This window comes from Scyliorhinus canicula, chromosome 9, assembly GCF_902713615.1.
Source record: "Scyliorhinus canicula chromosome 9, sScyCan1.1, whole genome shotgun sequence".
NCBI lineage: Eukaryota > Metazoa > Chordata > Chondrichthyes > Carcharhiniformes > Scyliorhinidae > Scyliorhinus > Scyliorhinus canicula.
Window position 1 is genome coordinate 53719070 of NC_052154.1, and position 24652 is coordinate 53743721.

Here is a 24652-nt window from a genome sequence, read left to right on the forward strand (position 1 = left end):
GGAGTCAGTGACTGGTCCATAATCAAGAACTTAACAGCCAACCTAAACGAGTATGCCACCGCCGTCACAGACTTCATCAGCAAGTGTCCAGAAGATTGCGAGCCAAAGAAGATAGTACCTACATTCCCCAACTGGAAACCATGTTTTAACTGGGAGATTCATCCCTACTGAAGATCAGGTCTGAGGCATTCAAGACAGGTGACCCTGATCTATACAATAAATCTAGGTACGACCTCTGCAAAGCCATCAGGGATGCCAAGAGACAACACCAGACTAAGCTAGAGTCACAGATTAACAACACAAACTCTCGTCAGTTGTGGCAAGGCTTAAACAACATAACGGGCTACAAAGCAAAGCTGAGTAGAATCTCTGGTAACAGCGCACCCCTCCCAATGAACTCAATGCATTTTATGCTCTTTTCGAGCAGCCCCAGCAGCCTCAGACACACCCATATCTACCGTCACAGCTTCCAAAGTCAGATCGGCCTTCTTGAAAGTGAACCCTTGGAAAGCAACTGGTCCTGACGCAGACCAACCGGCGGGTATGCTCGTGGACATTTTCAACCTCTCCATTCCAGAGTTCCCATCTGCTTCAAGACAACCACCATCATACCGGTGCCAAAGAAGAACCAGCCGACGTCCCTCAGTGACTACCATGCAGTGGCATGACATCTATCATTACCAAGTGCTTTGAGAGGTTGGTCATGAGACACATCAACTCCGTACTCCCAGAATGCCTTGATCCACTGCCATTCGCATACCATCAAAACTGGTCCACAGCAGATGTCATCTCCCTGGCCCTATACTCATCCCTGGAGCATCTCGACAACAACGACTCCTACGCCAGACTCCTATTCATTGACTAGAGCTCCGTCTTCAACACCATAATCCCAGCCAAGCTTATATCAAACTCCAAACCTCGGACCTGGCTCCTCCGTCTGCAACTGGATCCTAAACTTCCTGACCAATAGACCACAATCAGTAAGGATAAACAACAGCACCTCCTCCATTATAGTCCTCAGTACTGGGGCCTCGCAATGGCTATGTACTTATCCCCCTACTATTCTTCCCATACACACACGACTGTGTGGCAAAATGTGGCTCCAACTCCATCTACAAGTTTGCTGATGACACGACTACAGTGGGTTGGATCTCGAACAACGATGAGTCAGAGTACAGGAGGGAGATAGAGAACATATTGGCATGGTGTAATGACAATAATCTCTGCCTCAACATCAGTAAAACTAAGGAGCTGGTCATCGACTTCAAGAAGCAAAGTATCATACACACCCTTATCTGCATCAATGGTGCCAAGGTGGAGAGGGTTGACAGTTTCAAATTCCTAGGTGTGCACATCACCAACAATCTGTCCTGGTCCACCTATGTCGGCGCTATGGCCAGGAAAGCACAACAGAGCCTATACTTCCTCAGGAAACTAAGGAACTTTGGCATGCCCATAATGACTCTTACCAATATTTGCAGATGCATCATAGAAAGCATCCTATCTGGCTGAATCACAGCCTCGTATGGCAACTGCATGGTCGAAGACCGTAGGAAACTACAAAGAGTCATGAACACAGCCCAGCCCATCATGTCAACCCGCCTCCCATCCTTTGACTCTGTCAGCATTGCCCACTGTCTTGGGGAAGCGGGCAGCATAACCCACCTGGGTTAATCTCCCTTCCAACCTCTTCTATCAGGCAGGAGATACAAAAATCTGAACATAGATTCAAAAACAGCTTCTTCTCAGCTGTGACCAGACTCCTGAATGACCTTATGGACTGATCTGATCTCTCCACGCATCTTCTCTACTGAGTAGTACTACACTCCGTATGCTTCACCCGATGTCTGTGTCAGACTGGCACTGCCAAGGTGCTAAGCTGGCATTTTTGTGCATGCATGTGATTGCGCCAGAGGAGCTCTGGATCAGTTTTTGCGGTGCAGAAGGTGGGAGCCCTCTCCGAAAGTGCGTCGCGGCTGTGGGGAGGTCGGGAATTGCTTCGGGGTCTCGGAGATCGGTGAGTGGAACTCCCCAGCGTACAAAATGGGGCTTTGTGTGACTTCGGCCACGCGGTCCCCATTGAGACCCCTTACAATGCGGGTCGTGTTGAATAGCCATGTGTTTCTCCGCACTGAGAGTGCTAGGAGCACGTGGCTAAACGCGCTCGCTGTGGGACTTTGTTCTCATTGGGTTGAATCAAGTCCCTTATGTATCCATTCAACAGAATGGATTCGGGCTAGTCCTCCCACTGCACTTACTCCTAATCATTCCTCTAAACCTCTTTTCTTTCTTAAGTTTCATGGTTATATTGTAATGTCTGGCATTAAAGCGCAAGTTCTTAACTTTTCCTGAAGCAAAGCTTCCCAAGTGTGATACCAAGGGGTAGTCTCTCTAAAGTCCTGTTGTGTTTGGTCCTTTGTATTTCACAAAGGAACTCACTGAACACTTCAACTTGTCCAAACCAGAATCTTTTACTGAGTCTCATTTGGTATGATAACAACAGGACAGAGAGCACGTTATCATGGAGGCTGCTAACTACGTCTCTGGAACTTGCACCTAGCACTCACCATTCACATGTATTTCTTATTACCCTCCCAATCTTCTTCTCAAGGTGGCTGGATGTGACTCCCTTTATACCGGAGTTACAGGTCACATGACCTTGGTCGAGAGACCGCATGGTGTGACTGTACCACCACCTGCTGGTTGGAGGTCGCACACCATCCAACTATGATATAGTCCTTAGGCAGAGCACCACAAGTCCCATAACAGTTGCTTCATTAATATGGTGTATAAACTTTTCATGCGCAGTTGGGAAAATTCCCTCGGGAAGACTAAACCAGTAAAATTCAGGTTTACTGGAACAATCTAATATTGTCCATCATTATTGTGGTAATCCACGGGAGGCAGGAGTTCTGTCACCACACCAATATTTATTTACAATAACGATATTACAGGAGCAGCTACAAACAGTGCTGCTAGCAGTCCAGTCAACTTAAGACTGGCTCACAAAGCCTACACAGGTGATTATATGGGCCCCCTCAATGAGCTATCATTGAGGGAGCTCATACTCCAATTGGCCAACCAATAAAGCCAATTGGAGTTCATTACAATTATATAGGTGTCCCAGCTCTAGAGAGACTACCACGCCACAATCTGGTCCTTCCTTCTGTGGTGGACAGTTGGGTCTATCTTTCTTTTTACTGTCTTTAGATGGATGTGCTTACAGCTTTTATTGCATTGTATCACATGGCTATTTTTAGCATAGGATGTGACTACTCATTTGATTATTTAAATGATTTTGGCACAGGATGCATTTTTCCCACCTCCTGTGTCAAAATCATTTAAATAATCAAATGAGTAGTCACATCCTACGTTAAAAATGGGCAGGTGAGGGGAGGCTGAAAGAAGGGAGCTGATCAGAGCCAGTGGACAAAGTGGAATCCCGACTGTGAGGAGCCATTCCTGTTGGAGAGGTCAGCCCATCAGCAGGAAAGCTCTTTAAGCGCAGCCTCGATGTGGGGGGCATTCTCCGAAGCCAAAGGAAACGGTAAAATGCCGTTGGATAGCTGGATGTTTCTCCGTGCTGTAGCCACCGATCAACACCCCACTGAATGCACACAACAGCGGATTTTAACTTCAGTTCGCTGAATCGTGGCCCTAGTCATTCTTTGGGCAAACAGCCAACCGTTAGACATTCCGACCCACGCAGCCCAGGGGTTGGGTAGATGGTGGCCTCAGTGGCCAGGACACCCATCCATGGCGGCTGGCATAGGCTCTGGCTCTGTGGGGTTTTGGTGATTCAGCCCTCCCCCGGGTGGGAGGGACCGGGTTACGGGTGTGTGGAGGGGGCGCGGGGTTAATGCCGGTGGCACAGTGCTGCCTACTCACCCTGGCTGCCCTGAGGAGGTCGTGGAGTTTCTTCCTGCACTGCATGCCAGTCCGGGCGACGTTGCCCACGATGCTGACTGTCTCTCCCCTGCGCCCAGGCACGGCGAACAGCAGCGCCTGGTGGCCTTCCTCCCGGGCCGGGGTATAGGGCCATCCTTCTCTCCTCCACAGTGTCCATGAGAGTGCCCAGCTTAGCGTCCCTGAACCGTGCCGCTGCTCTCCTTCCACCATCTTGTTGACTGGGATGGTGTGTGTGGGGGGATCGATCTTTTAAGTGCGACTGTGGCGTGTGAGCCTCATGTGCGCCAATCACGAACCCGATGAATCGGACACCATTTTGCATGGAATTGATTGTGTTCCACATGGCGATGCTGCTAGCCCATTTAAAGTAGCTGTAGCGCCGTTTTTTTCTGTCATAGAACACCACTGTTCCCATGCTGATGCCAACACTTAGAGCGGGATTCTCGGCCCCGCCACGCCACATTTCCACACCAATCGGCCGGCGGGATTCTCCGTTATGCCGGCTGGTCAATGGGATTTCCCATTGTGGGGCAGCCCCACGCCGTCGGGAATCCCCGGGCGCCGGTATAATGGAGAATCCCGGCGTGGAGAATCCCAGCCTTCGTCTCAGAAATGGAGAATCCAGCCCCAAGTGTTGAGGCTAACAGAGAATCCGTGGACTTTTACGACTAAGAAAACGGCACTGGGCCTGTTGACTATCTCTAATCAAATTATTCCTTTCCAGATGATTATACATCCTATCTCTTATAAACCTTTCCAAGACTTTTCCCACAACAGAAGTAAGGCTCACTGGTCTATAGTTACCGGGGTTATCTTTACTCCCCTTCTTGTACAAGGGGACAACATTTGCTATCCTCCAGTCCTCTGGCACTATTCCTGTAGACAAAGATGACTTAAAGATCAAAGCCAATAGCTGAGCAATCTCCTCCCTAGCTTCCCAGAGAATCCTCGGATAAATCCCATCCAGCCCAGGGGACTTATCTATTTTCACACTTTCCAGAGTCGCTAACACCTCCTCCTTATGAACCTCAAGCCCTTCTAGTCCAGTAGCCTGTATCTCAGTATTCTCCTCCACAACTTTGTCTTTTTCCTGTGTGAATACTGACGAAAAATATTCATTTAGCAACTCTCCTATCTCCTCGGACTCTACGCACAACTTCCCACTACTGTCCTTGACTGGCCCTACTCTTACCTTAGTCATTCTTTTATTCCTGACATACCTATAGAAAGCTTTAGGGTTACCCTTGATCCTACCTGCCAAACACTTCTCATGTCCTCGCTTGGCTCTTCTTAGCTCTCTCTTTAGAGCCTTCCTAGCTAACTTGTAACTCTCAAGCGACCCAACTGAACCATCACGTCTCATCTTCACATAAGCCTCCTTCTTCCTCTTGACAAGTGTTTCAACTGCTTTAGTAACCCATGGTTCCCTCACTCGACCACTTCCTCCCTGCCTAACAGGTACATACTTATCAAGGATACACAGTAGCTGTTCCTTGAACATGCTCCACATTTCCATTGTGTCCATCCCCTGCAGTTTTCCTCTCCAGGCGATGCATCCTAAGTCTTGCCTCATCGCATCATAATTGCCTTTCCCCCAGCAATAACTCTTGCCCTGCGGTTTATGCCTATCCCTTTCCATCGCTAAAGTAAATGTAACAAATTGTGGTCACTATCACCAAAATGCTCACCTACCTCCAAATCTAACACCTGTCCTGGTTCATTACCCAGTATCAAATCCAATAGGCCTCGCCTCTTGTTGGTCTATCTACATACTGCATCAGGAAACCCTCCTGCACACATTGGACAAAAACGGATCCATCTAAAGTACTCGAACTATAGTGTTTCCAGTCAATATTTGGAAAGTTAAAGTCCCCCATAACAACTACCCTGTTATTTTCGCTCCTATCGCTCCTATTATAGCAATGTGTATAGAAAAAATCAACTTAATACGAGGTAGGTCCATTCAAAAGTCTGATGGCAGTAGGGAAGAAGCCGTTCGGTTGGTGTGTGACCTCAAACTTTGTTATCTTTCCTGATGGAAGGAGGTGGAAGAGAGTATGTCCAGGCTGCGTGGGGTCCTTAATTATGCTGACTGCCTTTCCGAGGCAGCAGGATGGGGAGGGGGTCGTTGGGCCTCAGGTGATTTGATAGGTAGCTACTGGTATAATCATTGTGTGGTGGGGGTAGTCATGTGAGTTTGGCGGCAGTTTCAGGGCAGGTGGGGATGTTTTTCAGGGCCGGGTGGGTAGGCAATGGATGGGGGTGGGGTGGTGGTGGTGGGGGGGGGGGGGGGGGGGGGGGGGTGGGGGGGGGGGTGGATGGCAGTCAGTATCACAGTAACCCAGCAGTTAGAAGTGGCAAGAGTACTACGATCTGGTTGCCATGGCCTATGGGCTAAACCCCATCATTACCTCATAAAATGTCTTAAATACTGTCACATCCAATGGAGAAACACCAGCATACAACAAGTAAAAAGATAAGTGCCTCGCTATATTCTTAATGGCCCACATAACAGGAAATGTATTTTTCCTGTGACAGTTAAGGATGGTTTGTGTGTTGAAGCTGTCGGGATGGTAAACAGGTAAATATTTAGTTCAGGACCAGCATCTACCTTCCCGCAGGAACACCATTAAATAAGTTAAAGTTGCCGGGAAGAACAGCCTCAAATATCAGTTGCAAAAACCTCATCGATGCTTACTCTCTCCTTAGGAAATGGAATATCTCCCAGGAGAGACATAGAAAAATAATGATTTAATTCATTGGTGACATGTACCAAAATATCATCCCTTTATACCCTCGCTAACTCTAAACAACATCATGAAAGGACAGCTGAGCCCATTACTATTGATACTCATGTTGAAAGATCAGCCTTTTGCCATAAACAGATTAAAAGCTACTTAATGTGACTAAATGTGTGTGGCCTGCTTAGCTGGAATGCACAATTTCCGTGACTCCCTGATGTAAACATCAGATAACATTGTGGTTGGTATTGGTACAGTTTTGAAATGATGGAGGCATGAATAATGTGTAAATATTCATTTTACTTCATATTAATAGCAAGGTACAGAGTCCAAAAAGACATTACAGACAAGAAGTCTCTAAAAATATCGTCCTCCAAAGACAACTTTTAATGTACTACAAATGTTTATCAGACTTTTATAAACAAGATGTCTAAGATATCAAAATTAAACGTTGAGATAACTTTACATTTAGCATAACAACCATCGTACTGAAATTATATTGTCCATTGTGACTAAATGCCCTCCATGAAGTTGTCAGTGGAAGTCTCATAACTATATATGCCTGTGTCAAAGTGGAGATTTTGGTAACTGAGCCTGTTAATAGCTCCTACATCTTTCCATTCAAACAAAAGCGAACTTGCAAGAACATCAAAACTCATTAGCTCATAACATTTAAGATTGCAAGGAAGAATTCTGAAATTCTAAAATAAACAAATTCCACACTGATGCAGTTTAACTCATGTGTCTTAAACATGCAGGTGCACAGAGAGGGAAAATCATGATCAAATTCTAGGGACATACTAGTGAAGTAGGTAAGGAATCTATCCAATGCAATACTACACCTCCACTTTCCTCCGTCAAAAACGTACCTGATTTAGTGGCAAGCCTCATATACAGTGTAAGCCATTAATAATGGGTTCCTTTATATGTGGGCCATTTGTCCATATCAAGCAGCATTGAAAGCTTAAAGACTGGAACATTAAAAAGTAGTGGCTCGAAAGTGCACTCAGATACGCCACTTTTGGTCCATATGGGTGCAGTTTAAGGAGTAAAGTGAAATGCACTGCATGTGTACCCATTTCGGATGTGAGCTTATCTGGGTGACGTATTGATGAAGGGGTTAGCATTCACATACTCACATCTGCTGGAAGCATTCAGAGTAGGCAGATCATGATCTTAATTGACAAATTTGGCATAAGCACAGCCAGTTTGGATCTCCATGGTTCAGTCATGCCAGGCTTGTCCAATCCGTGGTGGACAGGCCAGATGTGGACCATGGAGATACATTTCAAAATGCTGGTAAGTGCACCAATCACAGGCTGTTCCTCCCTCATGGTTTGCTGGAGGTGCAGCAAAACTGATAGCAGTGAGTGGTCACCGTGCCATGTTGGATGGGGAAGGGAGATACTCAGTCTATGCTGTGCCAAGTTGATTTGGTGTGGGGCCAGAGACTCGCTGCTTGGCTGCAAAAGATGGGGGGAGTGGTAAGCATGAAAAGACTCGCTGTCCAGGGGTGGGTAAGAGAGAGGGGGTTTGAGGAAGAATGAGTAAGTGATGAAAGCTGTGTGCATGAGTGTTTGTGTGTGTGTGTGTGTGTGTGTGTGTGTGTGTGTCTGGCTCACTTGCAATCTCAGGATTCCCACTCCCCTCAGCCCCACACACCCATCACTGAGGGTTAGCAAATGAGCATCAAGTGATTGAGAGTGAGCCAGACAAACAGACTCTGCTCATTTCACACTCTTAACGGTGATCTTTATGAATTACTCTTTTATTTAATTATCAGATCGCGTTGACGTTGCTCTATTGCTCAGCAAGTTGCTCTTTCTCTTCATACCTCAAACTTTATTTTGAAATTCACATTTAATGTTGTGCCAAACTTTGGGCTGAATTCTCCGATTCTGAGGCTATGGCCCCATGCTGGTATGGGAACGGTGGAAGAACTGGTGCAAAATGGCTACCGATTCCCCGTTTGTCTGGGGGCTAGCAGGGTGGCAGCGTTGAGTACTCAGCTCTAGCTGCCAATACGCCCTGGAGAATTGCCGGGTCCGTAGCCGCACACGCACATAGAGGTGGCCTGGAGCAGACACACCGGGCTACATGACGGACGCAGCCTGCGGACCCGGCTGGCGAAATAGTACCCCCCTTTGGCCAGCTCTCCCTTCTGGACCAACCCCCCACAATGCCCCCAGCTCCAAATAACGTGCCCACCGCCCGCTGATCGGCCCTCCCCTGACTGTGGCGGCATTGGACTGAGTACGCAGCAGACAAGCTGAGTTCTTGACGGATGAGACCATGAGAGACCTACGCTGTCGGGAACTCGGCCGGCCGGGGATGGAGCACCAGCCGGCGGGCCTCAGGCAATGTCCTGAGGCCGTCGATACGTGGCACGGCGTACTGGTTAGAGGGGGCGGAGCAACCTGAAAGCGGTGCCGCCCCCATTTGGCCGGAAACTTGGATTCCGGCCGTTCGCCGAACGCGATTTTGGTGTCGCCGACTGGAGAATCCAGCCCCTTATCTTTCAGAAATGTGTTCATCCGCCCTTGAGTGAGAAGAAAATGGAACCTTGATATTAAGAAATGGGCTGAAGGCACTGGAAACGGTGACCATGGATCCTGACAATACATCAGCAACAGACTTGCACTTCAGACTTTGCTACACCCCTACCCAAACCGTTCCTGTACAACTACAACACTGGCGTCTACCAGACAATGTGGAATATTGCCCTGCTCGATCCACAAAGGGCAGGACAAATCCAACCCAGCAATGATTGCCCCATCAACCTACTCTAGATCATCAGTATGGTGATGGAAGGTGTTGTCCATAGTGGCATCTATTAGCACTTGCAAAGCAATATCCTACTCACTGATGTTTCGTTTGGGTTTGACAGAGCAACTGCTCTAAACTTCATCACAGCCCTTGGTCCAAACATGGGCAAAAGAGCTGAATTCGAGTGGTGAAGTGAGAGTGACTGCCTTTGACGTCAAGATAGTATAGTGGCATCAAGGAGACCTAAAGAAATGAAGTAAATGGGTATTGCGGGAAAACGCTCCACCTAACTCAAAAGTAAGAGGGTTGTATTTCTTAAGAGACCAAAAACCTCAGCTACAGGAAGTCATAGAGGTCTACAGCGCAGAATAGGCTCTTCGGCCCATCAGGTCTGCGCTGGTCAAAAACAACCACCGAACCATTCTCATCCTATTTTCCAGCACTTGCCCCACATCCTTGTGTTTGGGGATGTTTGTCCTCACATCCCCTCTAAACCTCTGACCGTCCCATCCCCCCCCCCCCCCCCCCCCCCCCCCCCACCCCGACATTCGCTGTATCATCCACCATTAACATCCTTGGGATTACCATTGGTTAGAAACTTAACTGAACCACATAAAAGCTGTGGTCACTTGACTAGGTCCGAGACTGGAATGTGAGGCAAGTAACTCACCACCTGACTCAAGTCTGTCCACCATCTACAAGGCACAAGTCAGGTGTATGATGAAATATTGTCCACGGACCTGGATAAGATTAGCTCCAAATATACTCAGGAAACTCAACAGCCAGGACAAAGCAGCTTGTTTAATCAGCACTCATATCCACCTCCTTAAACCTTCACTCCCTCTATCACTAATGCACATTAACAGCAGTGTTTCATCCACAAGATGCACTGGAGCAACTTCTCCAGCCTTCCAAACCCGTGACCTCTCTCTACAATAGAATAGCACAAGGGCAGCAGACGCACGGGAACACCACCACCTGCAAGTCCCCCTCCAACTGACATAACATCCTGAATTGGAACACTGCCCCTTTACTGTTGCTGGGTCGAAATCCTGGAACTCGCTACCTAACAGCACTGTGGGTGTACCTACCTCCTATGGGTTGCAATGTTTTAAGACACATCACCAACCTCTGTTGGGGATGGGCAACAAATATAGTCCCTGCTACTGATGCTTACATCGCATTAAAGACTGAAAAGAAACAAAAAAAGGAGGTCCTCCCCCATGAGCCATGCATGCCGGCTGAAAGACTGGGTCAACAATCTTCCAAGAAGGGGCCTCCAAATTTACCACCCCCAAACTCGCTGTGCTATCAAGGACAGTAGGTTGGATCCTTATGCTGTAGGCCCAGGGGGCTGGCAGCTCTGGTGCCTCAGTAACCACGCCGGAAGAGATGGATGCTGCAGATGCAAATCAGGGAGCATAAGCTGCTTCAAGATGGAGAAGCCTTCAGAGGCATGGATCGATAATGAAAAATTCTGAGGGGGCCCTCTGATTGAAGTGCAGAGGGATCTGGAAGGTTAAGCTAGTGGGCTCCTGTTCGGGTTAAATTTAAAATAGTGGTTAAATCGGAGGCATGCAGGTTTCTAATATTTAGAAGAGTCTCGTGAGTGTGGGTTGATTGTCACTGCCCAGTCTGTCACAAGCAGATGTAAGTTAGGTTCATGTTTTGAAATATTTAACATTAAAACATCCCAGCCACCAAAATCCATCAATTTCTGGGGGTTAAAACCACAAAACTAAACTGCTAGAATCTGGAATAAAGTCAGACCCTTGCATGAATGCATTGGAGACTGAAGCAGCTGGTTCCCAGATGCTGTCAAATGGCCTCAGGGACTATTATTAGGCAGAAAGGTTGTTAGTGTCAGAGACAACAATATCAGACATCTTAAGTTTTAATATGCACTGGGAATGTTTCTGAGCACAACTTGTTTGCGGGATTTGATAGGAGAGCCATCTAATTATATGAAAATACTACTTTCAAAAGCATAAACATGTGGTACATGAGACAAGGCAAGTTGGGCAGAAGGGGAAAATGGGTCACACAAAATGGTGTTCAGTGGTTGTAGAAAGCTTTCACTGCAACTGGGCGGATGCCACATTCCAAAGCAATTCATGTGAAATAATAGAAATCAAAGGTACTTCTTGATCAATGAGTAGCAGGTTTGGCACCGACAAACACCCCGCTATTCAACGGTACTTTGCCGTTTCCTTCGGCCGCAGGGAGATTCTCTCCGCGCTTCTAGGGATTTCCTGCTAAAGGCTCCTTGCAAATTGGGGTGCCATTTTTCAAGGCTGTCCCAATATTCCCTCCTTTGTACCCCTCATGCCCTCCTCAAACCCCCCTCCCCCCTTCCCCACCCATACCTGGCAAGGCCCCCCTGGGCCCGATCCCTGGCAGTGCCAACCTGGTTCTTAGGAACCCTGGTACCCCTGGCAATATGGCAGTGCCAAGGTGCCCTGGTGCCAGAGAGAGAGTCAAGGTGCCACCGTGTCCTGTCCTTGACCACCTGGGGATCGCTGATGGCCTGAGACATCTCCCCGGATGCCATTACACCTGGTACACGTTTGCGTGGACCAGTACTAAACGGCGCCCTGGTGAGGTCTCGCAGGCGCGTCAGGTGAGTCATGGGTGAATGCGGCGAATGTATATTTAAATAAGCCGTACGATGAACGAGTTTCAGATCGCAATGTGTCGCAAGATTCTGTTGAATCGCGTTTTGAGTGTCGCAAATCGATTCAACAGCCTCGTCCCCACACCAAGTTGGGCGCGACGAGGCCGCAGGATTGGGTCCTTTGTGTTTAAATATAGTTCATGTTTTTGTGGTCTGTTCAGTGAAAAGTCTGTTTCTATAGAATACCAAATTTGTTATGATCCATTCTTTGAGATCTAGCAACTCAAGACTGAGGTACTGTGGGCCATCAGCAGCAGCAGAATTGTACTCAACCACAATCTGTGACCTCATGGCTCACCATATCCCCCACTCTACTAATACTACCAAGCCAGGGGATCAACACTGGTTCAATGAAGAGTGCAGGAGGGCATGTCAGGAGCAGCACCAGGTCCACCTAGAAATGAAGTGTCAACCTGGTGAAACCACAACACAGGACACTTGCGTGTCAGACAGCATTAACAGCATGCAATAGTTACAGCAAAGCAATCCCACAAAGGAGGCCTCCAATCCTGCCACACCCAGCCGTGAATGGTGGTGGTTAATAAATAACTCACTATAGGCTCCACAAATATCTTCATCCTCAAAGGCAAGCACAGTGCCAAAGATAAGACAGGGCTGAAACATTCATAACAACTTTCAGCCAGAGATGCAGAGTGATTGATCCATCTTGGCCTCCAGATAGCATCACAGATGCCAGTGTTCAGCCAATTTGATTCATTCCACATGATATCAAGTAATAGCTGAAAGTACGGGATACTGCAAAGGCTATGGGCCTGATAATATTCTGCCAATAGTATTGAAGACTTGTGCTTCAGAACTTGCCACACCTCTAGCCAAGCTGTTCTAGTACAGCTACAACACTGGCATCTACCCGCCGTGAAAAATTGTCCAGTTTTGTCCTGCGCACAAGAAGCAATCCACCCAATTACTGTCCCATCAGTTTATTCTCGATCATCAGCACTTACTCAGCAACAACCTGATCACTGACATATGGTTTTGGTTCCACCAGAGTCACTCAGCTCCTGACCTCATTATAGCCTTGGTACAAACATGGATAAAAGAGCTGGATTCCAGAAGTAAGGTGAGAGTGACTGCCCTTGACATCAAGGCAGCATTTGACCGAGGATGGCATCAAGGAACCCGAGCTAAACTGGAGTCAACGAGAATCAGGGAGAAAATCTCCACTGGTTGGAGTCACACCTGGCACAAAGAAAGGTGGCTGCGGTTGTTGAAGGCCAATCATGGCAGTACCAGGTCATCACTGCAGGAGTTTCTCAAGATAGTGTCCTTGGTCCAACTATCTTCAGCTGCTTCAGTGACCATCCTTCCATCATAAGGTCAAAAATGGTGATGTCAAAAATGGGGATGTTCACTGATGACTCCACTATGTTCATCACCATTTGTCACTCCACTGATACTGAAGCAGTCCATGCACAAATGCAGAAAGACCTGAACTGAATCCAAGTTTGGGCTGACAAGTGGCAAGTTACATTCACACTTAACAAGTGCCAGGTAATGGCCATCTCCAACAAGAAAATATCTAATCATTTCGCTTGACATTCAATGGCATTACCACTGCTAAATCCTCCCACTATCAACACTGTTGGGGCTGGTTTAGCACAGGGCTAAAATAGCTGGCTTTTAAAGCAGACCAAAGCAGGCCAGCAGCACTGTTCAATTCCCGTACCAGCCTCCCTGAACAGGCGCCAGAATGTGGCGACGAGGGGCTTTTCACAGTAACTTCATTTGAAGCCTACTTGTGACAATAAGCGATTTTCATTTCATTTTTTAATTTCATTCACTTGGGGAGGGATCACCATTGACAAGAATCTGAACATGATTAGCCATATAAATAGTTTGGCTACCAGACAGGTTAGAGGTTAGGCATTCGGTGGTGAGTAAATTCACCTCCAGACTGCCTAAGACTGTCACAAGTTAGGAATATGAATATATAAATACTGTGACTCAAAAAGAAAGTCAGAGACTGGAAATTCAATGGCGTGTAACTTACCAAATTCACAGATCAGGGGCAGGGTTCTCCCAGCCCTGGGCCAGGCCGGAGAATCCCCACGACAGGGCCACACTGCCCCGACGCCGGCACGCGATTCTCCGCGGCCTGGGTGGCTTGCACGTCCCCCACTGCAGCCTGCTGCTCTACAACAGACTCCGCCACCTCCCTGTCACGCCCGTGCTCCAGTTCCCACTGGGCCTCATGCAGGGCAGCAGTCCCCGCCACGGCGGCCAACAACGCTGGGAGATGGCTAAACATTGTACGATCTGTAGGGGGTGGGAGTAGACAGGGTTTCAGCATTGGTATACCCCCCTCCACAACCAGGTGCCATTGGCGCCGGCGTGGTTGGTGCGGCGCCGGTCGCAGGCCGTTCCATGTGCCCCCCCCCCCCCCCCGCGATTCTCGAGTCCCGAGCGCGAGTCCCGCCGGCGCTGTTCTGACCTGCTTCTGGGCCGGCGGGACCTCGGCATAGAAGGGTCGGGTGGCGGCCTGTTGTGGGGGGGGGGGGGGGGAGGAGGGGCCGACAATGGGGGGGGGGGGCCTCCAGTGTGGCCTGGCCCGTGATCGGGGCCCACCGATCAGCGGGCCGGCCCCTGTAGCCCTGCGCCATGTTGCATCGGGGCCGGCGCATTGAAGGAGGCCACTGTACATGGGCGCATTGGCGCCGGCACCACTGCGCATGCGCGGATCCCGCAGCACACAGTTTACGCCGGGATTGGCAGCTGGAGTGGCGCGAACGTCTCCAGCGCCGTGCTGGCTCCCAGGTGTGTGATGGAATACACTCCACTTGGCTGGATGAGTGCAGCTCAACAACACTCAAGAAGCTCAACATCATTCAGGACAAAGCAGTCCTCAATTAGCATCCCATCCGAAAACATTCAGTCATTCCACCACTGATGCACAATGGCAGCTGTGAGTACCATCTATCAGATGCATTGCAGGAACTCACCAAGGCTCCTTAAGCAGCACCTTCCAAACCCATGGCCACTACCATCTAGAAGGACAAGGGTAGCAGACACAAGGGAGCACCACCACGTCACTCACCATCCTGACTTGGAAACATATTCGGCGGCATGTTATGTCCCGCCGTGCCACATTTCTGTCTCACCCCGCCGGCAGGAGGCTCCATTACGCCAGCTGGTCAATGGGGTTTCCCATTGTGGGGCAGGCCCCCGGACTTGGGAAATTCCCGGGCTGCTGGCAAAATGGAGAATCTCGCCTATTGCCTTTTATTCACTTTGCTGCGTCAAAATCTTGGAGTTTCCTCACTAACAGCACTGTACGTGGTCCTGTAGCACGGGACTGCAGTGGTTCAAGAAGGCAGCTCACCAACACTTTCTCAAGGGCAATTTGGAATGGTAAATGCTGGCCTAGCCGTTGACATCTAAATCCCATGAATGAATTTTAAAAATTCTTCAATGATAATGCCATTCTATATCAAATCTCTCCTGTTTGAGGTGGTCATTGCCTGGCACTTGTGTGACGTGAATGCTACAAAATGCATGGAGAAATATTTCTCTTCACCATATCTGTGCATCACTGGTGTGTACCTACATGAGCTGCTTACACATACCTCTGCTCAGCATTGAGGATTGAACACGTCTCATGCTTTAGCTGCAGCATATAGGGATGAATCTTCCCGTGGAAGTCAGTTTGGATGAGCCAAGCTATTCACCTTGCTGGAGCTCAGCACATCATTGAAATCTTTCCTGCATTGAATCCATGAGCGTTGCTGGTCTCCTGATGCACTCACTGCAGCCGCAATTTGAATCCAGGCTTTCTTGGTTGCTACAGGTGCATTACAGGAGCCAGCAGGGTAAAGGGCTAGCCTCCTCTTCTGGACCTTTTTCACCAAAACCGATAGCTTCTGATCAGAAAAGCATGGGACAGACTCACCCACCCTTCCCCCATGTCTTTTCTGTGACATTCCATGAATAAAAATGTATGATGAAAAATATTGGGCGAGATTCTCCCATCGGGCGGCTAAGTGCCGACCCTGGCGTAAAAAAACGGGAGTGTTTTATTCCAGCGTCGGCGCCCATTCCGAGACCCGATTCTCCGGGCCACAGTGTGGTAGCATGGCACTGGAGCGGCCCACACCGCTCCAGCCACTGATCCCGGCGTGAACCCGGTGCCCGCGCATGCGCAGTTGGGCCGGCGCCAACTAGAGCATGCGCAGTGGCCTTCTTCCCCGCACCAAATGGCGCAGGGCTACAGGAGCCGGCTGGGATAAAGGAGGCCCCCCGACAGAGAGGCAGGCCCGCCGATCAGTGGGCCCCGATCGCGGGCCAGGCCACTACAGAGGCCCCCCCCCGGGGACGGACCCCCCCATCCCCCCCACAGGCCACCCCTGGACCCTTCATTGCCGAGGTCCATCCGGCTCAGAGGATGTTAGAACGGCGGCAGCGGGACTCGGCTTTTTGGTGACGGCTGCTTGGCCCATCCGCGCTGACCACGCCAGCCCGAGTGCCGTTGATTCTCCGTTCTGTGCAGAATCGCATCCCAGTATCAGGGCGGCATGGCGCGATTCGCGCGGCCCGTCTATTCTCCGACCCGGCGGGGGGTCGGAGAATTCCGCCCGTTGTGAGCCATTCAGACTACAACGCTCTCAGTCACTTCTGTGTGTTACATATACTAATCACTTCCACCACGTCATCGGTGATTGCTGGTAAGTTTTGGCTCTGTGCAAATGCTTGGTGCTATCTTTAGTTGGCTGTGACTCAAAAGTAGCATGCTATGCTATGTGACCACTCACAACCCTACTGGTTTCTCTTCCTCTTAGTCACACTGTTATATTGTTAATGTTATAAACCAAGTGGTCACATAGCATTTCAGACAAGGCGACACCTTATTCACAGAATTCCACAACTTTTCCTGAACTCGATTAAAACTATGATGGACGCACCCGGGGTCCTTTCAGCGGTATTACCGCTGCACTATTCAGATGGAGTTGGGTTAAAATGCTGCTCCACTAATGCCACAAGCTTATCAAAGGTTTTCCTGTTCAACTGTCCGAAAAGGAACATAATTGAACGAAACTTCCAACTTGTGTCCGAAAAAGATGGGGACTAGTTTTTATCCTCGGCGTTAGTTACGTCAGGGCAATGAAGACTCCACGCCGAGTTGGTCAAGAAATAAAACTTACTTTCTTTTTATTTAATAACCTTTATTGTCACAAGTAGGCTTACATTAACACTGCAATGACGTTACTGTGAAAAGCCCCTAGTCGCCACACTCCAGCACCTGTTCGGGTACACTGAGGGAGACTTCAGAATTCTCAGCTGGTACGGGAATTGAACCCGCGCTGCTGTCCTCGTTCTGCAACACAAACCAGCTGTTTAGCCCACTGAGCTAAACCAGCCCTTCACACTTTACTATTATGCAGAACTCCGTAGTTCCTTACTGAGTCTTCCCTAAGTCGATGCCTTACTAGCCGACTCTTTATACAAAATAAACATTGTTAAAGATCCTCCGTCCCCTTAAGGAGGAGCTCGTATTCTGCAGGATGCGCAAGGAAGTGAATTATCCCCACCCCGTACGACCCGTGCAGGTTATAACAAGTCCCAACATAGGTCATGTATAAAATTAGTGAGTTCGGATTTCAACAAGTTTTCAAAAGCTGCAAAGATTCAATTCATTTCTCCAGCCCAAGTCACCGGTGCTGTATAAAACAGAAAAAAAGAAAGCAATAATCTGTTATGCTATAATTTGCACCGGGTCCTCCATGATTGTTCACATCCAGAAAGTTTATTTTCTTCCTGCTTTCGTCAGATATGATTAATAATAGACAGACCATGAGTCGAGTACTGTAAGCAATAAAAAGCACTTTATAACAGGTGTGAACAGCCTCCTCTATTTTTCACTTTAATATCCTTTCACCTTTGTGAGGCCTCGCATTTATATTTGAAGCCCACCACTGGAGCCTCAAGTGGGCAGGAGGGCAAAAGGCCAAATCCAGCACAGCTTGCGCAATGCTTGTAAATCCATGCCATTAGTTAAGAGGACTGACATGACACCTCCACATGACAACTTGCGAGAGAACCAGGACTTGCCTCCGGGGTTTCATACTGATCTTCTAGTGCAGTGCTGCAGTAGCTTGAGAATATAGCAAACAGTGAATTAAAAAAATCATACCTACTTCACTTATCTAATCCCCCTCCCCCACCCCACTACCACAAATACATAAATACCAATTACTGGATTAATTCACATTTGTAAACTATCAAATAGACACTCGAACGGGATAATAAATCATCTTTTTAATCTTCACACCATCAAGTACATCTAACCAAATTCTTTTCCAGGAAAAGCATGTTGCAGATTTTTTGCTGCACGCGGCAAAAGGTTTATATAAACCGTCACCTTACATAAATCGGTTTTTAAAAACGCATTGAGATAAAGACACATCAAGGTTTCTTTTTATTCCAGATCTCTTCTTGCCAGCAAATTTCTGACTAATTTTTACATCTAAAATCCTCACCAGAAAACAGAAACATAATGAATCACTGCATCACTTACTTAATTTAAATAGTTAAAAAAAAGCCCTTTGCTGCCCTAAGTGCATTATCCACAGTAGTTTTCTATTGCATGCAAATTAGAAATGAGCATCAGTAATCACTGCCAGCAAATTCATGTAACTAAAAATTGGATCATTTGTCTGTTTGAAGGTTTATGTTATTTTATTTAAAGTTTTCGGCTGTAAGCATTTAATTAGTGTCGAGGAAAAAAAGGGAAAAAGCTGGTAATTAATGCATGAAAACATTTTATCATGGATGTACGGGAAGCATTGCAAATCTTTGCAATGAAAGATTATCATGAATAATCATGAAATGTCTTCGTATCATCTCATTAATAATTGACGTTTCTAGACAGCCCAGTAGAACTGTTATAATGTACAATTCCCTCAATAAGTTTTGTGTGGACAAGATACTTGTTCTGTATAACATGTCAATCATATTAATTTGAATTACTATATAGCAGATAGAACATGCAAGGAAGTAGAAAATATAGGCCCAATATTTCAACTAAATTGCCCTGCCTTGTAAATGCACTCTCACTATGTCAAAGCAGAAATCACTTGTGTACTTACCAGCACTTTTACAAGTGTGTCCCGCCCACCCCCGTTTTAAGGGATTAACTCATTTAAGGGACGTTCGCGGAGGGAGGGGTAATGTGACCCACTAGCCCAATCAAGGAAAGGATTTGGGAATTCACTGGGACATGGTGGGTCTTGGCCCAGCAGTTGAATCCTAGAGCTGAGTATGGAAAGACCGTTTTAAAGCATTCTGTAAATAGTTGTTTGTTGTTGTTTCTTGTAAGTTGGTGGAGCCAATTCTTGAAGTCAAAACATTGGCGACGAGATAAAGACTAGTGACTCAGATTGCAAGCATTCATAAAAGAAGTCCAATTGCAAGAGTTGCAGAACAAGTCCAGGCCTGTAAGATTAAGGACAGTCAAAGTGCCTCATTTCTGGAAACTACCGCTGTTCGATCCTGTTACAGAAGGTTGGGTACAGTATGTGGAATAGTTCAAATTATTTTTATGTACAAATTAAATGGGGGGCAGGGGGAGGGGGGGAGATGAAACAGAGTGTAATTTTGTGAACTACATGTGGGGATGGACATACATTTTGACTTGAAGCTTAACGTCCCCAGATGCCCCTGATATCAAAACATTCACAGAGTTACTCAAAGGGCACTACCACCCAAAGCCTCCAGTAATTTTACAGCTTTATGAGTTAATTTCAACTGGGAGGGCCCAGGGAAGACCAGTGTAGCCTTCCTGGCAATGGCTGAAGATTGCAGAACATTGCAATTTTGGGACCATGTTAAATGAGATGCTAACAGATAATTTCATATGTGGCATTAACGATTAAGCCACACAAAAGACATTTTTGGCCGAATCAAAAGTAGATTTTAAAAAGCACTTTAGATTGCGATAGCTATAGAGAGCATGGATAAGGATGCCAGGAGTTCCAAAGTACTCTTGAGTAGTGCAGTCCACCAGTTAGGGCAGTAAACTGCAAGCAGCAGTGGAGTAAGGAGTGAAGACACTGGTTCCAAGCAAGGAAATGAATATGGGAACTGAAAGAGCCAGAAGGGATAGAAGATTAAACCCACAGCCTAGGATGGACCCAGAGGTCATAGAGTGTTACAGATGTGGGGAGCCCCCCAGACGTATGCAGATTTAGGAAAGCCGAATGCTTCGGGTGTGGGGAAAAATTACTTTTGAGACATCAGTGTAAGTATAAACAGAGCCTGCTTTGCACTAGTAGATTGAACAGTATAGCACGAGTACACCGTATGGAAGGTGGTCCTGAAGTGGAATGGAAAGCTATTTCTGTCAACAATGTAAAAGCGGGTAAAATGTGGAGTCAGTGGTAATGGATGAAAGTGGACAGTGGGGTCTCAGCCACCATGATGGGGAAGCAGAAATACTGATTCCTTCAAGAAGGGGTCCACCCGGGGCAGCACGGTGGCACAGTGGTTAGCATTGCTGCCTACGGCGCTGAGGACCTGGGTTCGAATCCCGGCCCTGGGTCACTGTCCGTGTGGAGTTTGCACATTCTCCCCGTGTCTGCGTGGGTTTCACACCCACAACCCAAAGATGTGTAGGATAGGTGGATTGGCTACGCTAAAATTGACCCTTAATTGGAAAAAATAATTGGGTACTCTAAATTTTTTTTAAAAGGGATCCACCCCCTGAGGTTGACTACCTGTGGGACCAGGCTGATGACATACACAGGGGAGGCCATGAAGATAATCGGCACAATAATGACCCCAGCGAGCTATTGACAGCAATACACTCAGCTGCCTTTAGTCATGGGGCTTGGTTAGAAACAGCGCTTAATAGGGTATGACTGGCTCCAGGAGATCAAATTAAATTGACTAGAGATTTTTAGCATCAAAGAAGGGGGCATACTCAAGTTCATCAGCAAGCAGATGTTTTCCAGGAAGAACTAGGGAAAATAAAAGGAGTCAAGGTGAGAATTCATGCAAACTCAGCAACCACCCCAAGATGTTTCAGGTTAGACTTGTGCCCTATACATTATTGGAGAAGGTTGAAACAGGATAGAAAAGGTTCGAAGACCTAGGCATCATTCAAGCAGTGTGATTTGCGGAATGGGCAGCACACATTGAGCTAGTAGTAAAATCAGATAAAACCATTCACATCTGATGAAAAATCGAAACTAATAGTGGCAGAAACCAAAAAGGATAACGTTCTGCAGATGGTAATCAAGAATCTCAATGAGGGATGGCCAAAAGGGTCATGTTCAAAGTACCACAGCATCAGAGCAGAACCAAGTGTAGCCAGTGGATTCCGACTAAGGCAACAAAGAATAATAATACCACAGACTCTACAAGCCAAAATTTTATAAAACATTCACGAGGGCCACTTCAGAATTGAAAAGTGTAAAAGGAGAGCATGAGCCAAGGTATATTGGCCAGGAATCAACAAGGATATTCAAAGGATGGTAGAGGAATGCATGACATGTCAAAAATTCCAACAAATACAAATGAAAGAACCAAGGCAGATGGGCGACATAGTGACACTTCCATGGCAGAAAGTAGGGATAAACTTGTTTTATCTCAAAGGGAAAGAGTATTTACTGTTTGTACATTACTTTTTCAATTTTCCTGAAGTGGCCAGCTTGTCAGCCAGCTGTGTTATAATGCATACTAAAGCTATCTTTGCTCGTCATGGCATTACACAGGTTGTCGTGAATGACAATGGTCAATGGAGTGACAATGTTTCAGTTGTCTGGAATGCAGGGAATTTGCACAGAAGTATGACTTCAAGCATGTCACATCCAGTCCTTTATATCACTGTCAAATGGAAAGGCAGAGAAAGGTGTGAAAATAATAAAAGATTACTGAAAAAGTCAATAGACGGCTGATGCATACCAGGCATTGTTCAGTTATCGAGCATCACCTTTGAGCAATGGTTTGTCACCATCACAACTATTGAACAGGAAGGGTTAGGGTTAGGATTAGGGTTAGGCTTGCTGTTTCCAAATTTAATGAGGAGAGTGGAGACAAGCCAGAAGACCCAAAATTAATTCAATTCATTCAAAATTAATAATTAATTCAATATTGCAAGAGCATTCGAGACAAAGGATCCAGTATTTGTGAGGAATTTCAGCAAGGACCAAATTGGGTTCCAGGAGTTGTTGTGGCCAGAACTAGGCCAGTGTCCTGTGAGATTAAAGTACAGATCAAGATTTTAAAGAAATGCGTGGTCCACCTTTGTGGGCGAGAGTCGTCCAGGAGAGCCAGTGCTATGACCTCTGATCCAATCATGCCAGCAGGAAGAGTTGTGGATTGCCCAAGGAACGCACATAGGAACACATGACTTAGGAGAGAAGTAGACAATTCAGCCCTTCGAGCTGCTCCACATTTCAATCAGGTCATGGCTGTTCTATATCTGGTCTCAAATCCACCTTTATGCCTGTTCCCCATATCCCTTCAATCTGTTTTGTTATCAGAAAAATATCCATCTCCTTCTTAAAACCATTTAATGATTCAGACTCTACTGTACTATGGGGCAGCGAATTCCACAAGTTCACCACTCTCTGCAAGAATTAGTTCCTTCTCATCTCAGTTTTAAATCTATCGCCTCTCAACCTACATCATTCTAGATTGCCCCACAAGGGGGAACATTTGGTCTACGTTCACTTTATCAATCCTCGTAGTATTTTATATACCTTGATCAGATCCCCTCATTCTTATAAATTCCAGTAAGTATAAGCCCAAACTGTTTAATCTCTCCTCATACGTCAACCCTTTCATCCCCAGAATCAGTCTGGCAAACCTCCTCTGAACTGCCTCCAATGCCACCACATCCTTCCTAAAATAAGGAGACCAAAACTGGATCACTCCAGAAGTAGTCTCACCAACATCCTATTCAACTGCAACAACACTTCACTACCTTTATACTCCAATCTTTTTGCAATAAACGCAAAAATTCCATTTGCCTTTTTTATTACTCGCTGTACCTGCATAGCGACTTTCTGCGATTCATGAACAAAGACACCTTGATCCCTTTGCCCAGACGCATTTTGAATCTGCTTTCCATTTAGATAATAGTTTGCCTTTCTATTTTTTTGGCCACAATGGATAACTTCACACTTATCCACATTAAACTCCATCTGTCAAATTTTGGTCCATTCTCCTAGCCTATCTATATCCATCTGTAAACTCTTTATCTCCTCTTCACTGCCTGTTTTCCCACCAGTTTTAGTATCATCAGCAAATTATTCTATGCTACACTCTATCCCTGCATACCGATAATTTATATAGATTGTAAACAGTTGAGCCGAGGACTGACCCCTGTGGCACCCGACTAGTTATAGTTCACCAGCCAGAGAAGGACCCATTGATCCTGACCCTATGCTTTCGGTCAGTTAACCAACCCTCAATCCAAGGTAGTACCACCAATCCCCTGCAATCTCACCTTCTTGATCAGTCTTTTATGTGGCACCTTGTCAAACTGCCAAGGTCTGCAGGATCAGCGAGAAACAGGCCAGAGTGTTATCCCTTAAGAAACAGAGGAAGGTGAGCGGGTTCTTGTATCGTAAGGCCTCAATAAAAGACCCCAATAGAAGAATCTCAGTCACTGGAGCAACATTTATCTACGAAAAAAACATCATTTTCTGGCAGACTGAGCTACTAATGTACTCATGTATAGGTGTTCATGTCATTGTTTTGGAAATTGTGTAATTTAGTTAATCCCATGTGTAAAAAGGACTTAAGGGGGGGGGGGGGATGTAGTAACTGGCCATTCTGTGAGGGAGGAGTTATGTGACCACCTAGTCCAATCAAGAATGAGTTGGGAATTCATTGGGATGTGTTGGGACTTGTCTCAACATTTGAACCCAGACCTGCGTATGAAAAGACCATTCAAAAGCACTCTGTAAATAGTTGGTTATAGTTGGAATAAATCGTTGTTTCCTATAAATTAACTGGTGGAGCCAATTCTTGAAGTTATTACAACAAACATGTCATGTTCCTGTTAACCCCCGAGCACTGGAGAGAAATACGGTTTAAAAATTCAACAAAATGGTGTAGTTTGGGCGTGAAAAAGAATAGCTTACCAAAGTATTGTAGCAGGGAAGGGCCTCCATGATGCTTCCCCACCTGTTTGTGTCTCAGAACAGCAATGAGAAAGAGGCTCCATTGTTCAAAAACTTCTCCACAGAGAGGGGGGGGGGGGGGGGGAACAAATCAGTGAGTGAAGCATCATGGGTCTCTGTTGCAGAGCTGCTGAGCGCTGGCTCAGCACTAGCACAAGATTTAACCCATGAAGCAGATCATGGCCAGGATTTCACATCCCCTCCTGCCTGACAGGATATCACAATCCTGTCAAAGTAAATGGCAACTTAAGTGGCATCCTGTGTCCACCGGGGCGGTGGTTGGGGGCGGGGGGGGGGAGGGATGGGGGGGGGGGTGACTTGCTGCACGTGGTTTATAAAACGGTGGCCTATGCGTCTTTTGCCAATTAATGGGCATAGTACCAAAATAAAATAATTAGCATTTAAAAAAGGGTCATAAA